The sequence below is a fragment of the Ambystoma mexicanum genome, chromosome 13 (genome assembly GCF_040938575.1).
Source record: "Ambystoma mexicanum isolate Mex_15411 chromosome 13, UKY_AmexF1_1, whole genome shotgun sequence".
Taxonomy (NCBI): domain Eukaryota; kingdom Metazoa; phylum Chordata; class Amphibia; order Caudata; family Ambystomatidae; genus Ambystoma; species Ambystoma mexicanum.
The window spans coordinates 230393709-230406064 of NC_090938.1; positions in this window are offsets into that span (position 1 = coordinate 230393709).

Sequence of the window (12356 nt, forward strand, 5' to 3'; positions counted from 1 at the left end):
TGTCAGCCAGGGGCATCGCCTTTGGGCCTGTGGTTTCTTTAAAATGCCCATGGCTCTGATATGTTCATCCTCTCATGAGATCACTCTCCTGGGCTACGTGTAAAGTTCTGGTACATTTCCAGACCATGGTCAAGCTCTCCTGCAGCCAATGCACAAAGTGCTTAATGTTCTGGTCTGAGCTCTTCGTAGCATCATCTCTCTGGGTCAGTGTCTCCTTGATCCTTCTCTCTCTGGTCTGACTCTAGGCCTGTGCCCTGGTGTGTTTCCACTCCTGCAGAGCCCAAGCACGTTTATGCTACTCCTGACTAGGTTCATTATCGAATGCAGGTTTTATTTGGTTTTTCTCAGGTCTCCTATCCCCAAGATGAAATTGGTTATTCCCCCCTCTTTGCTCATTTTTTTCATCATGCGTTACCCTCCTTTTACTGTGGTTTAACTGACATGGTGCATAATTGTTCCCCTGATGTTAATTGAGCTTAAATAGAGCTCACATGTGGGCCCTAAGGGCTGAAAATGCCCCATTTGCAATTTTCAAGTCAGACGGAGGGCAGCTAGGTCTGTTTCTCCGCGATGCCAGTACTCGAGTCTGCAGCTTTGTGGGAGATTGGTGAATTTTATCATCTCCCAACCATGGTTCAGTACAGAATGAGGTGCTGTGCCTGCGGTCTGGAGTGCTGACGTCGGCGTGAGCAGCAATAGTTTGCCAACATGTCCCTTTACAAAGGGAATTGGATGAATACGAAAGGCCAGAGGCACACATGGGAACAGGATAACCACTGTGCATGCTGCTATCTTCAAACAATATCAGTTCTTGGAAGAATAACAGGGACTGGTACAGGAGGCGGGTCTCCTGGGAATCTCCCATTTACCAGCTTTAGGAAGCACTTGCATGGTATGCATCCATTGTACTTAGTCACAAAGGTTACAGTAAATAAGAGGGAGATCAAATGCAAGCACCTATGAACGAATGTGAGCAATGGGGTTTACGGTTGCCATGCAACTCCGTTTTGCAACTCAGGGTTGCCATGCAGTATGGGAGTTGGCTTCAGATTCGTTTGGACTACCATGTATCATTCACCCAAAAAGAATCCATCATCCATTTCCGCAAATGACCAGAACATCAGTTTTGACCGACTGAATGACTGACATTCACTGGGCTGTGATGTACAAGCTCAAGACTCACGCCAAGGGTCAAGGTCATCTTCCCCACTACCCTAGACAAAGTGACAGTACTTTGCTCCTTGAATGTGCAATTTGTTGTACCCTGTTCGTAGCACTCGTGTTAAATAGCATGTTTTATTTTTCCCTAGAAATGGTCCTTCCACCGCACCTCAATCAGCTCTCGGATCCTATTAAGTTAGTTCTTCGACTGTCTCCAGGGTGATGAGTGCACCTGCATATAATATAGTCCTGAGGTCCTTGCATGTAATGTACGGTTTATAGTCATAATGTAGAAAAAAAAATGTCGACTTACACAAATGTAGAAAAAAAATGTAGAAAACAATGTCGAAAACCTATACATATAATAAAAAGAGTCAATTTTTAGAAAAAAAAATGTCGAAAAAAAATGTCAATTAGCACTATCAATAAATAAATAAACAAGAATCATTTACTGGGGGGGTCCCCCAAAACCCCCTCACCCAACACCCCCCCGGCCACCCCCTCACCCCCTACCACCCTCTCACCCCTCATACTCAACACATTTTAATTATATATATTTTTTTTTTGTGAAAAAATTCTAAAAAATGTAGAAAAAAGTCGACATTATTGTTTTTCGACATTATTGTTTTCTAAAAAAGAAATTCAACATTTTGACTTTCTACATTATTGCATTCTACATTATGACTGGCCAGCGTAATGTACAACTAATATAACAGGATGAGAGGCTCAAGGACTCTTTCTAGGCACATATCAGGAAATCCTAGCCTATACACACAGGCAAGTGGGGTGCATTAAGTGCAAAATCCCAAGTATTATATTATATTCAGAGAACGAAAGTACTCATTAAATGCAGACTTGTTGGGGGAGGTGCATAACACGTGCACAGAACTGGAGAAATTGTCTGATATGTGACGAATTTAGCCAAGTCGCCAATGCGTCTCCGTGGGGGAATCGCTCCTCTTCTGGCCAGGAAAAGGCAGAAGATACCTGACTCTGACCCTGGGGGTGGCTACCTGCGGGAGGACAACATAGGGGGAAAACAACTCTCGGGGGAAGCATAGTGAATACACTGGGTCAAACCAGACCCCTGCCTGGATTCCTTGATGACAGCCACTTTCTTTTTCCCCAAGCATGTATGGCAGATTGTAGTGTGGAAAACCTTCATGTTGTTCTGAATACCAATCTTGCTTACATACCCCCTTTCATAATACTGGGACGAGGAAGAGGGACAGAGTAAGAAGGATCACTAGAACCGATAAACCAATGCTGTGTTCTAGTCGTTGGATGTTGTTAGCAAGTGCTGGGACATTTAAAAATGGCACACCTGAGCAGGGAGAGAGACTTGTATCTCCTAACGCTGGTTGGGATACCTGAGGCGAACAGGCTGCAGACCAGAGCAAGGAGGCTGCCGAAAGCGGCATGTAGAAAAGTCAGATTTGGGTCATTAACTCTATTAGACTGCAACTTGCAATCCAGGGCCTCTGCACCGCTCTTCTTTGTCCCATTGCTTTTGCCATTGTGGGACTTGAAGTCCCCAATGTTCAAATCACTCTTTTTAATGGTATAACTGTTACCAAATGTGTTTATATCCTTAATCACCTTTTTAAAAGGAGTATCATAAGGATCTAATGAACAGTTTTGCTTTCTCTGGAGATTAGGGTTTTCCGAAACTGAGATGGTAATATTTAGAGATTCATCTTTAACATTCCCTTGTTGATCATGGGAGCTTTCACCTCTACAACTGTGCTTGACTTTGGGGGGAGATTCCTACTCGCAATATATGATTGGTTAGAACAGTTTTAACCCTCATCAGAATAATTTGCTTTGGCAATGAACCGCTCCCTCCGACAGCAAGCCATTACATATTCCGGCATCACTGACTCTTCCTCCTCTGAGGAAGACAACTACCACATCTCTACCAAAAGAGTCCTCACATTCCCTTGGGGACCTTTTCCTCTCAAGTGATTCTCTGGCTAGCACCACCCCCAGGGTCAGGATCATATAGTTGCTGGCTTCCCCTGGCCAACACGGAGGAGACTTTAGGTAGGGTCTTTGTGAGGACTCTGCAGGACTCATCAGAACTCTCACAGGTGGAGTCATTGAGAATATGTGTATGGTTGGCAAAATATAATTTCCTCACCCAAAGCATAGACCATTGTTCTTGTCATGAGAGGTAATGTATTTGCGTCAACAAGACTAAAGCAAGGGATCACAGCACAGAGATTAAATTGAATTTCACCCCACTACATGTCACACAACAGCCTGGGTAGCAGGTCCAGACAGATTTACAGGTGATGCATGCATTCCTAATTGATGCCTGCTGTTGCCAAACCGAACCTTTGGGCCTTCCGAACCCTCTGGAAGTTTCAGATAGAGAAACCAAACCCCCTGATGAAATTGCAACCTACGGCACCGCTGCAGCCGATGTAAACTACCCAAACACTACTAGAGCCTCGTGGAGGAAAACAGCTGCTTGGGAGATGCCGTCATAGACGCGAACCACACAAACAGGTACGTGGGGGACCTAAGATGTGCTGGAGGTCCGGGGGAAGCTGGGGAACGGATACAAAAATGGGATAGGAGGACCTGTGACCGTAAGATACAAAGAGAGAGAAAAGAGACAACGTATGCTTGGCAGGTGAGTAAACCAAGAAATCGGAGAACGGAACTGCGAGTCTGGGACCCACACCCATAGCAAAGCCTGATAATTAGGAAAGGCTTCATCATTTACAGATCTTCATACTCACAGTATCAGGGAGAATGAAAGCCTATGTTATCTATGGAACAAAGAAAATTTAAGAAAACCAGGGGTCTAGGACCGAGAAGACTAGAAGGAGGGGATCATCAAATGCAGAAGTGCATGATCCCATTGGTAGTGTTCAGCAGGCGAGTGAACCAGACCTACCCTCTGTGTGAGACAGATGAGTGGGACTCACAAAAGTAAGGTACATTGTTTTGCACCGTTGTGAAAGCCTGAGAAGGCCAGTGAAAGAGAGATGTTTACCCTTGCGTAAAGAACATTGTTTTGCATCACTGTGAAATCCCAAGAAAGCCACTAAAAGGGAGATATTTCCCCTGGCACAAAGAACATTGTCTGCCATCACTTGGAGAGCCTGAGGAGCCCCAGGGGAAGGGAGCCATCCCCCGGGACTGAGACATTGTGGCACTTGAAGAGTGTATTTTTCTTTATTAGTAACCAAAGACATTGGGAACTTTATGTTTGTGAAGAACTTTTTACCACCAAACAGAAGAAGACAACACCCTTGTTTTTAGTTGTTAGTATTAGGGTCATAAATAGTTTTTTTTAGGAAATGACAGTTGACTTGCATTTTCTTTGACATTCTGACATTCTCCGTAGTTTTGTTTGAGGCAGGGAAACCCCTTTTAGCTTTAGGGACAAAGAAGCATTTTTCCTACTTACCAATTTCTTTATAATAAAAGTCTTTAACAAAAAACATGTCACCTATGTGTCCAAGCCTTACTACTTTACCCTTACAGAAACGTATTCAGTAACCGCAGAGAGATTTAAGAAGTTAAATAGTGTTATGCATCATGCTCAGCATGGTGGCTGAGAGAATTGTGTGTGAACTAATGGTGTGGTCTGTCTGATTCATGCTAACGGTCCTGGGTCCTAGTCCAGAGAAGCAGCCTGGTGCATCAGGAACAGCCTGGCAATATAGCAGATGGCAAACACTATAGTGTTTCTGGGAATCAGGATCAGCCTGCCATCTTCTCCCGCTTCTTCTACTGCTCCTCCCTACTCTTTGGACTTCCTACTTCTCCTCTTGCCCCTCTTAAATCTATCTACCACTCTGCTGTCCGTACCCTCTGTCTACTTACCACCCGTGACTCCATCTCTTCCTCTCTCTCTTCCCTTGGCTGGCTTCCTTTTCACTCCCAGCTTACATTTCAATTTCTCTGCCTTGTCTTCAAATCTCTCAATGGCCTCGCTCCCCCTTATCTCTCCTCCCTTCTCTCCTTCTACTCTCCCTCCCGTCCCCTGCGATCCGCTGACCATTTCCTTCTCACTGTACCTCCCTCCCCTTGTACCTCCTCCCGATTCCGCTCCTTCCAACTCCTAGCACCTCTACACTGGAACTTCCTCCCTCTTGCTATCCGCTCCTCCCCTACCCTCACCTCATTCTGTACTTCCCTTAAATCTCTCCTCCTCCATTCCCCTCCTTGAAGCTCCTCCCCCTCCTGATTCCCCCCCTCCTTATTCTTTCCCCTAACTACCTTCCCCCTCTCCTACCTCCCCCATTCACCCTCCCCCCTTCCCTCCTCCTGCCATTCTTCACCACTCCATTCCCATCCCTCCATCTCCTCTTCCCTACCTATACCCCTCAGTTAATTGCTCTTTTCACTGTTTTTGTTGAATGATTCATAATGTATTTGCTTCAAATTTTATATTGTTTGTTTATGTATTATGTTGTTCAATTGTACAGTGCTTTGGCGTAAGGCACTTAATAAATCAATAAATACAAATACAAGACTGCCTTTCAGGTCATTGTGCCGTCTCTGCGGGTTGACAATAAGTGCAAGGCTCAATTACGGTGGGAAGTGTTCGGCAATGCATTCCAAGGGTGTCCAGTCATTTGGTCGACTGAAAACTGGTCGAATGACATTTGGTTGACGCAATTTGGTTGAAAACCAAATGGTCTAATTTTTTTTTTTTTTATATATATTTATTTTTCGGGTTTTCGTTTTTTAAAAAAAGGGGTTTTTAGAGAAAAAAAGGAGGTTGGGGGGGACCCCCCCAAAAAAATAAAAAAAAGGGGTGAAAATAAAAAAAATAAAAAATTCGACCATTTGGTTTTCGACCAAATTGGTTCGACCATTTGTCTGGTCGACCAATTTTTTTCGACCAAATGTCTGGTAACCCATTCCATGATATCTTCGGATAGTTATCTTGTCTTCATTCAAGGTAGAAGCAGTTGGCGCCTTCCCGACTGACAATGGTGGTTATGGCTTCCTTCCTATTACATGGTACTTGTGCAGTATGAAGGCATATGCCACACATTCATTGTCACCACTGAATTCCTCACAGCTTGCTTCACCATTGTGATGGGTCAAAAGAAGGACACAGACTCTTTAAGGGCATTTCTAATAATATGTTGTAAACCTAACTATACCTATGGCCATGGGGTATTCCCTACCTAAAGGAATAACTAAGGTACATGTCAGTCGTCTTTTCCAATGTCCCAAAATATTCGGCCCATCATCCAAAAATGAATACTTTGTGACCCTAGCACTATTCCAAACAAAATAAAAGAGGCAGAATTACTCCTTTTCCTGCTCTGTGCTTCCAGCACTTGTCTTCTCAATATGTGCTTTTTCAATATTTCTTGGTAACTCTTATCAATTCATTCAATTCTTTCCTCACGTTATTATATGTACTCTTCACTTTAGATGTTGTTTTACTTGGTTCACATTGATTTATCTTACAGACCACTTTGGTCTTCATCTCTTCACACTCTTTCTTTCTTAGGTTCCACTCTTCTGCTTGGGACACAGGTTCTTTCTTTCTTTTTTTCCATGACAAAGAGTTATTCGCTTTATTATTCCCTCCTTTGGGTATATCTGTGTCTTTCTGTCCATTCTTCTAAGCACTTCAGTTCATTAAGGTTGAAGTTAAGCTTTTCTCACTCTCCTTCACCTCCCTTTTTGGATCGCTATTATTCCTTTTCTTGTTTCTGAACAGTTCAGTTTTAGCAAGAATATCACATTTCCATTCTCCTCCCCTTCAGATAGATCAATATTGTTCTCTTTCTCAGACTGTCACAGTTCACATTCAACAGATTTATCTTCAGTGTTTTTTTTAGTAGTACTGAAACAAGTTATTCGTGTTGTGTAATACTCGTCCATGATCTTCCCGTGCCTCCCTTGTCCCCTGTTACCGTCTCTAAGGGTGCAGAAGCTGGGGACTGGCACACAGGTGGCATTGGCATAGTGAATCCTAGAGACCTTTATTCACCAAGAAAATAAAGAGAAAACCCAACTTTCCCATCTCTGTGAGGAGTTTCCCTGCCTCAACTAAAATGCTAATGGGTCTGCCAGAATGTCCTTGTAACTTAATGAGTTCACTGTTGCGTGTCATCATTTGTAATTCTGTCCCTTACACTGATAACTAAACTAAAAGGTTGTGTCAATGTTCTTGGCCCAGGAGAATTACTCCTTTCTCCTGGACTGGATGGCACAGATCTGGTTGCAGTTCTTAACCAGGGGGAAAGACTCCATTCCCCTGGTCCCAGGATTCCAAGAATAATGGATTGGAATGTTCTTGGTCCAGGAGAAAGAATCCCGTCACCTGGCCTGGATGATTAAAGTTTGGTTGAAGTAGCCAAGAGAATGACTCCCTTATCTAGGCTGCAGCACATCACCAGCCTTGGGAGAATAACTCCATTCTCAGGGCTCCTTGCCTTCTTTCCTCAAGTGTCACACTACCAGGAGAATGACTCCCATCTTCTGGTATCTTGGATTTCTCAGTCTATTGAGCCCAGGGGGGAATGACTCCCTTCCCCTGGTTTCCTTGCTTTACTTTTTAAGCTGCACTGCAACAAAGTTCTCATAAAGTTTAGGATCTCAGATCCAGGCTTCCCCAGTCATGGATAATTTGATCCACTCTCCTGCCAAGTGATGCTACGAGGAAAAAGATTCAGGTTTCTTTCTTGCTTCTTGCTTGTGGGTCCCAGGCCTGTATTTCCCATCTTTGTTATGTGGCAGACTTGTTTCACCCACTGGCAAAGTACTGTCCGAAGGAAGGTACATTGCTACTTGATTTGGGTCCCAAACCCCGGTTTCTCTCACTCTTTGGTTCAGCCCAAATGGCTTACTCTTTCACCAGGAATCCACTTATATTTTCGAAAACACATTTTCAACATGCCAAAATCTCGGAACAAAAAGGTCGAAAAAATGTTTTCGAATAGTTTTTTTTATTTTATATGTTTTATGTTTGTTTCGTTTGTAGAAAAAGAGTGGCAATAAAACAACAGAGGGTTGGTGGAACCCCCCTGTTAAAAAAATAAAATAGAAAAAACTATTTGAAAGAAAGATTTTGGCATTTTTGTGTCGAAAAAATGGCAGGTCGAAAATGTGATGTTCGAAAATGTCACTATAAACCCTTTCACCAAGTACTGCCACGTAGAAGATGCCTCTTATTTTTATTGTTATTATTATGGTATTTATTGAGTGCAGACCTAGCTTCGAGAAGCAACAGAGCGTTTTATAGAGGTAATGTAAATCTCCGCCTCTGATCCTCTTCTTGATTTGGGTCCCAGATCTCCCTTCTGAAGACCCCACTGGAATCTGCATCAAGTTATCTTATGGGGCTCCTGGACACTGCGCCGGTCCTCCTTGGGTGCTTGCTGTTTTCCTCACGCTGAGTGGGTGATTCATTGTATTTTATCCTGTATTTGTTGTTTATGGAAATCTTCTTTCCGAATAAACATATTGAATTGATTCTCCACTTTCCTGGCCTGGACCATCTTATCTTCAGTTTTTTGTCTCACAACATTCACTCTTCAACTCTCAAAACAATAATCCTAGCTTTCAGACTTTGCTGTTAAATTCCTAAACCTAGTCTATATCTCATATATTTATTTTATGTGTTATATTTATAAAGTGCAAATAAACTGACCAAAGGTGGCAGGCCGCTGTACAATAAAACCACAAAATGGTACAGCATATTTAATTAGACAAAAAATTATAAAAAAATATAGAAATCGTGTACTGTGAGGGGTCAGAAACATGAGACTGACACACAGGTATAGTTTTCTCACAAGTTGCCATTTTCTTTTAATAAAAAGAGGGGAGACAAACGCCTATTTTTCCCTAACCTAACAAGGGTGTCCCTGCCTAACAAACTAAGGACAAAGAAAAATGACCAAGTGTCCAAAATGTATCTGACACTCATACACTCATACTAACATACCCAACAAACTTATACAAGGATAAATTCTGCAAATTAACACATCAATTCAAACTCAAAATTGTGACCAGTAATCCTTGTTACCAGGGGTTCCCTTCCCCTGGATCAATTCAGGACTATTTGGAACAAAGTTCAGTTCAAGAAAGTTCTGTGCAATAACAAAGTTCCATTCAATGTAGTGAAAGGAAGGCATGGTATAAAACAGTTAGACAGACACTAGTGATCACAGTTCAAGGGTGTTTATTGACTTTCAATCGGGTTTGAAAAATGCCTGTCTAATCCTAAAGATGGGAGCAAGCTATGACCATCAAATAATAATAACGCAGTCCTAGTGGCATCTTGTCAAAATAAAAAAGGCCTATACTAATAAACCTGTTGCCAATCCTTACTTCTAAATACAAATAATGTGGGAAACAATGTTATGCAAAAGAAAACTGTTCAAGAAATGATATGTCAGGACATTCAAGCCGTTTGCCTCCCTTGCCCACGTTTTGAGCACGGGACAAGGCTGCACACTCAAGCTTAGCACAGTCTGTCTTCTCTAGCACAAGGATGCAGTTCAAATTTCAATATCAGGGCTTTCTATGTGAAAGTCTCTTTACCATTCAAAGTCTCTTACTTCAGAGAGCCTGATGCGATAAACAAACATTCAAAAGTTCCTTTCCTCGTAAGGTTCTCATGTACAACTTCTTGGGTGATTTCCGATTCACCCCGGTCTCCCTCGGCCGGGCTCAGACCCACTTTAATAATTGATCTCCCTCGTTTAGTCTCGGACCAAATCCATGTACTTTTGAAACTTTCTCTACTTCACTGATATCGAAGACTTTCAACTGTGCACAAGATTTGACTTGACCCGTCGCAGGACCATTTCGATTCACATGTATTTGTTGTCTTTCAATTGATCTCCTTCTGCCGGGCTCGGACCGACTTTATCTACTTTTATCACTTCTCAGCTGGGAACCTCACAGAGACCGTCGATTGAGCACCCGCACGGTGCCGGACCACTCTGTCAAAGGTATTGTAGCTTGCTTTAAACTTCAATTACTCATCAGCAGTTTAACTTCATTTGCGTCTCTCATCAAACTCATTTTAATAATGTTCGTTCCAGCGCTCAACATACAATGTTGCTGCTTGCAACCTTGACTTCAACATAGACTGGTCTTGTATCGGTCTCCCCAACTCACCGGATGTGATGCTTCTGAAGCAGCTTTGTTTTTGGAGCCAAGGACAGTACCACAGTGACTGGATATTCTCTCCGCCTTGATTACTGACACGTGAGGGCCCCGGGTAGCTCTGACACACAATGCAGGATTCTTCAGTCTGGTTCCTGGTTTTACGCTTTCTCCCGACCACAGTTATTTAAATCATCTTCTTCTTCCTGGTATACTCGCCTACCAGGACTAACTACAATGGGTCCCTTTCCTGGTTTACTCACCTGCCAGAATAAAACTCCTACTACTACAGTTGGTTCTCTGTGGTAATGTGTGTTCCAAACTCTCCACAATAGAATAATAAATGAGGAGATTTGAACCAACAACTGCTTCTCTTGATTTTTTAACTCTTAACTGAATGTGTTACACTTCTTCTCAAACTGATATTCCACAAAAGAATAATTGTTCTCCTCTTTGGCTTTAGGCAATGCAGGTTAGAGTTCTCTCCCCCAGGTCTTTCATGCAAGGAGGGCTTTGTTCCTCCAGCCTTTGTTTTCTGACTTTGCAACCTCTTGGCTGCTGTCAATGCTGGTTACGATTGTCTCCCACTTGACATGTCTTTCTGGAGAGTTGTAAACAATTTCCCTTTGTATCACTCTTCTCTGGTTTTGGTAATACTGGTTACAATTGTCCCCTATTTGTAATCCCTCATTAGGAGATTGGCACCCAGTTCACCTTATTATCACTTTTCTTTGGCTTTGGCAATGTGGGTTACATTGTTCCCCTATTTGGAGTCCCTCAGTAGAAGAGTTGCACCCAGTTTGCCTTCATTCAATGGTTTGGTATTCAAAATGATTATTCTCACCTAGTGGTCTCCTTCGGAGCGCCCCAGGGTCCCCTGCTTCAGGCCAACTCATCAGTATCCCTTGGCGTCCCCTTTTGACTCGCTGGTGCTGCTGTGGGTCTCTTTGGGGTCTCTTCTGCTTTTGACAGCTCCTGTTGGTCTGCCGCCATGCGTGTCGACCTTCAATGGAGCCCTTGCAACTCTGCACACTCTCTGGTGTGAAGTGTGAATTTTTTTTTTTTTTTTACTTTTTATTTGTTCTTGATTCTCTTACAAAGTAACAGAACCTTCACAAAATTGAGATGACAGATAATCATTACAATATAATTCATACAAAAATGTAAAATCATTATTCAATAAAACTTCACAATAAAACATTTCCTGTACCAAAACAAGACAAAGGTTAGATTTACAAAATAGAAACAAACATACTCAGGTTAAAAAAGAGAAGATAATACAACATTAATAGTATATCTCTTCACTTGATTTAGTGAGTTTACCTATGCAGTTTGTCAAACCTTGGTATTGGCATGATTGTCTAATTCCTTTTCTATCAATTTGCAAAATCTCGTTAGGGCATAAATGAGAGGTTTGTGATTGCCTTGCATCATTCGAGCCCATAGGAATAATAAACAATCAATATAATTGATATTCACAAATTCCATGAGTAAAACAGTTCTTGAATGTTTAAAATAAGGACAATATAAAATCAGATGTTTTAATGTTTCTATAGTTTTAGTACACGTGGGAAATTTACAATGCTTGTTTTCAATGCTCGTCTTCTGCCCAGCCCAATTCGAAATTCTTTCTTTGGTATATAGTAAATTAAATTTAAACCGTAGATAGGCCTTGCGGGTATAATTACAAGGAAATAGAGTGATATGGTCGTATCCAGGTGTGCGCTTTTTTGTAAATAGATAGTACTCCTTATAAAGTTTGTATGATCCTATTTGGTCGATAGTTGTGCACCAGTCAAGTTCAAACAACTTTTTTTTGGCATAAGCAGGTCTAATATAAACGTCATCCACTGTAATGTTGGCATCATTCAGAATAACATGTATTCTTGTCAGATATTGATCCATGGGGGTCATTGGCCTTAAATCAATTGTTTGCTTCATATCCACATATAGGGAATTCGCCCTAGGATAAATGATTTTTGCGAAATTTGTAAGGAGTCGCCATTTCCAGCGAGTGGATAACGCTATTAGGCCTAGCTCATGCCTTAAGACTGCGTTAGGCAGTGACATTGGAAGAGACATTGCGCGTTTCAAGG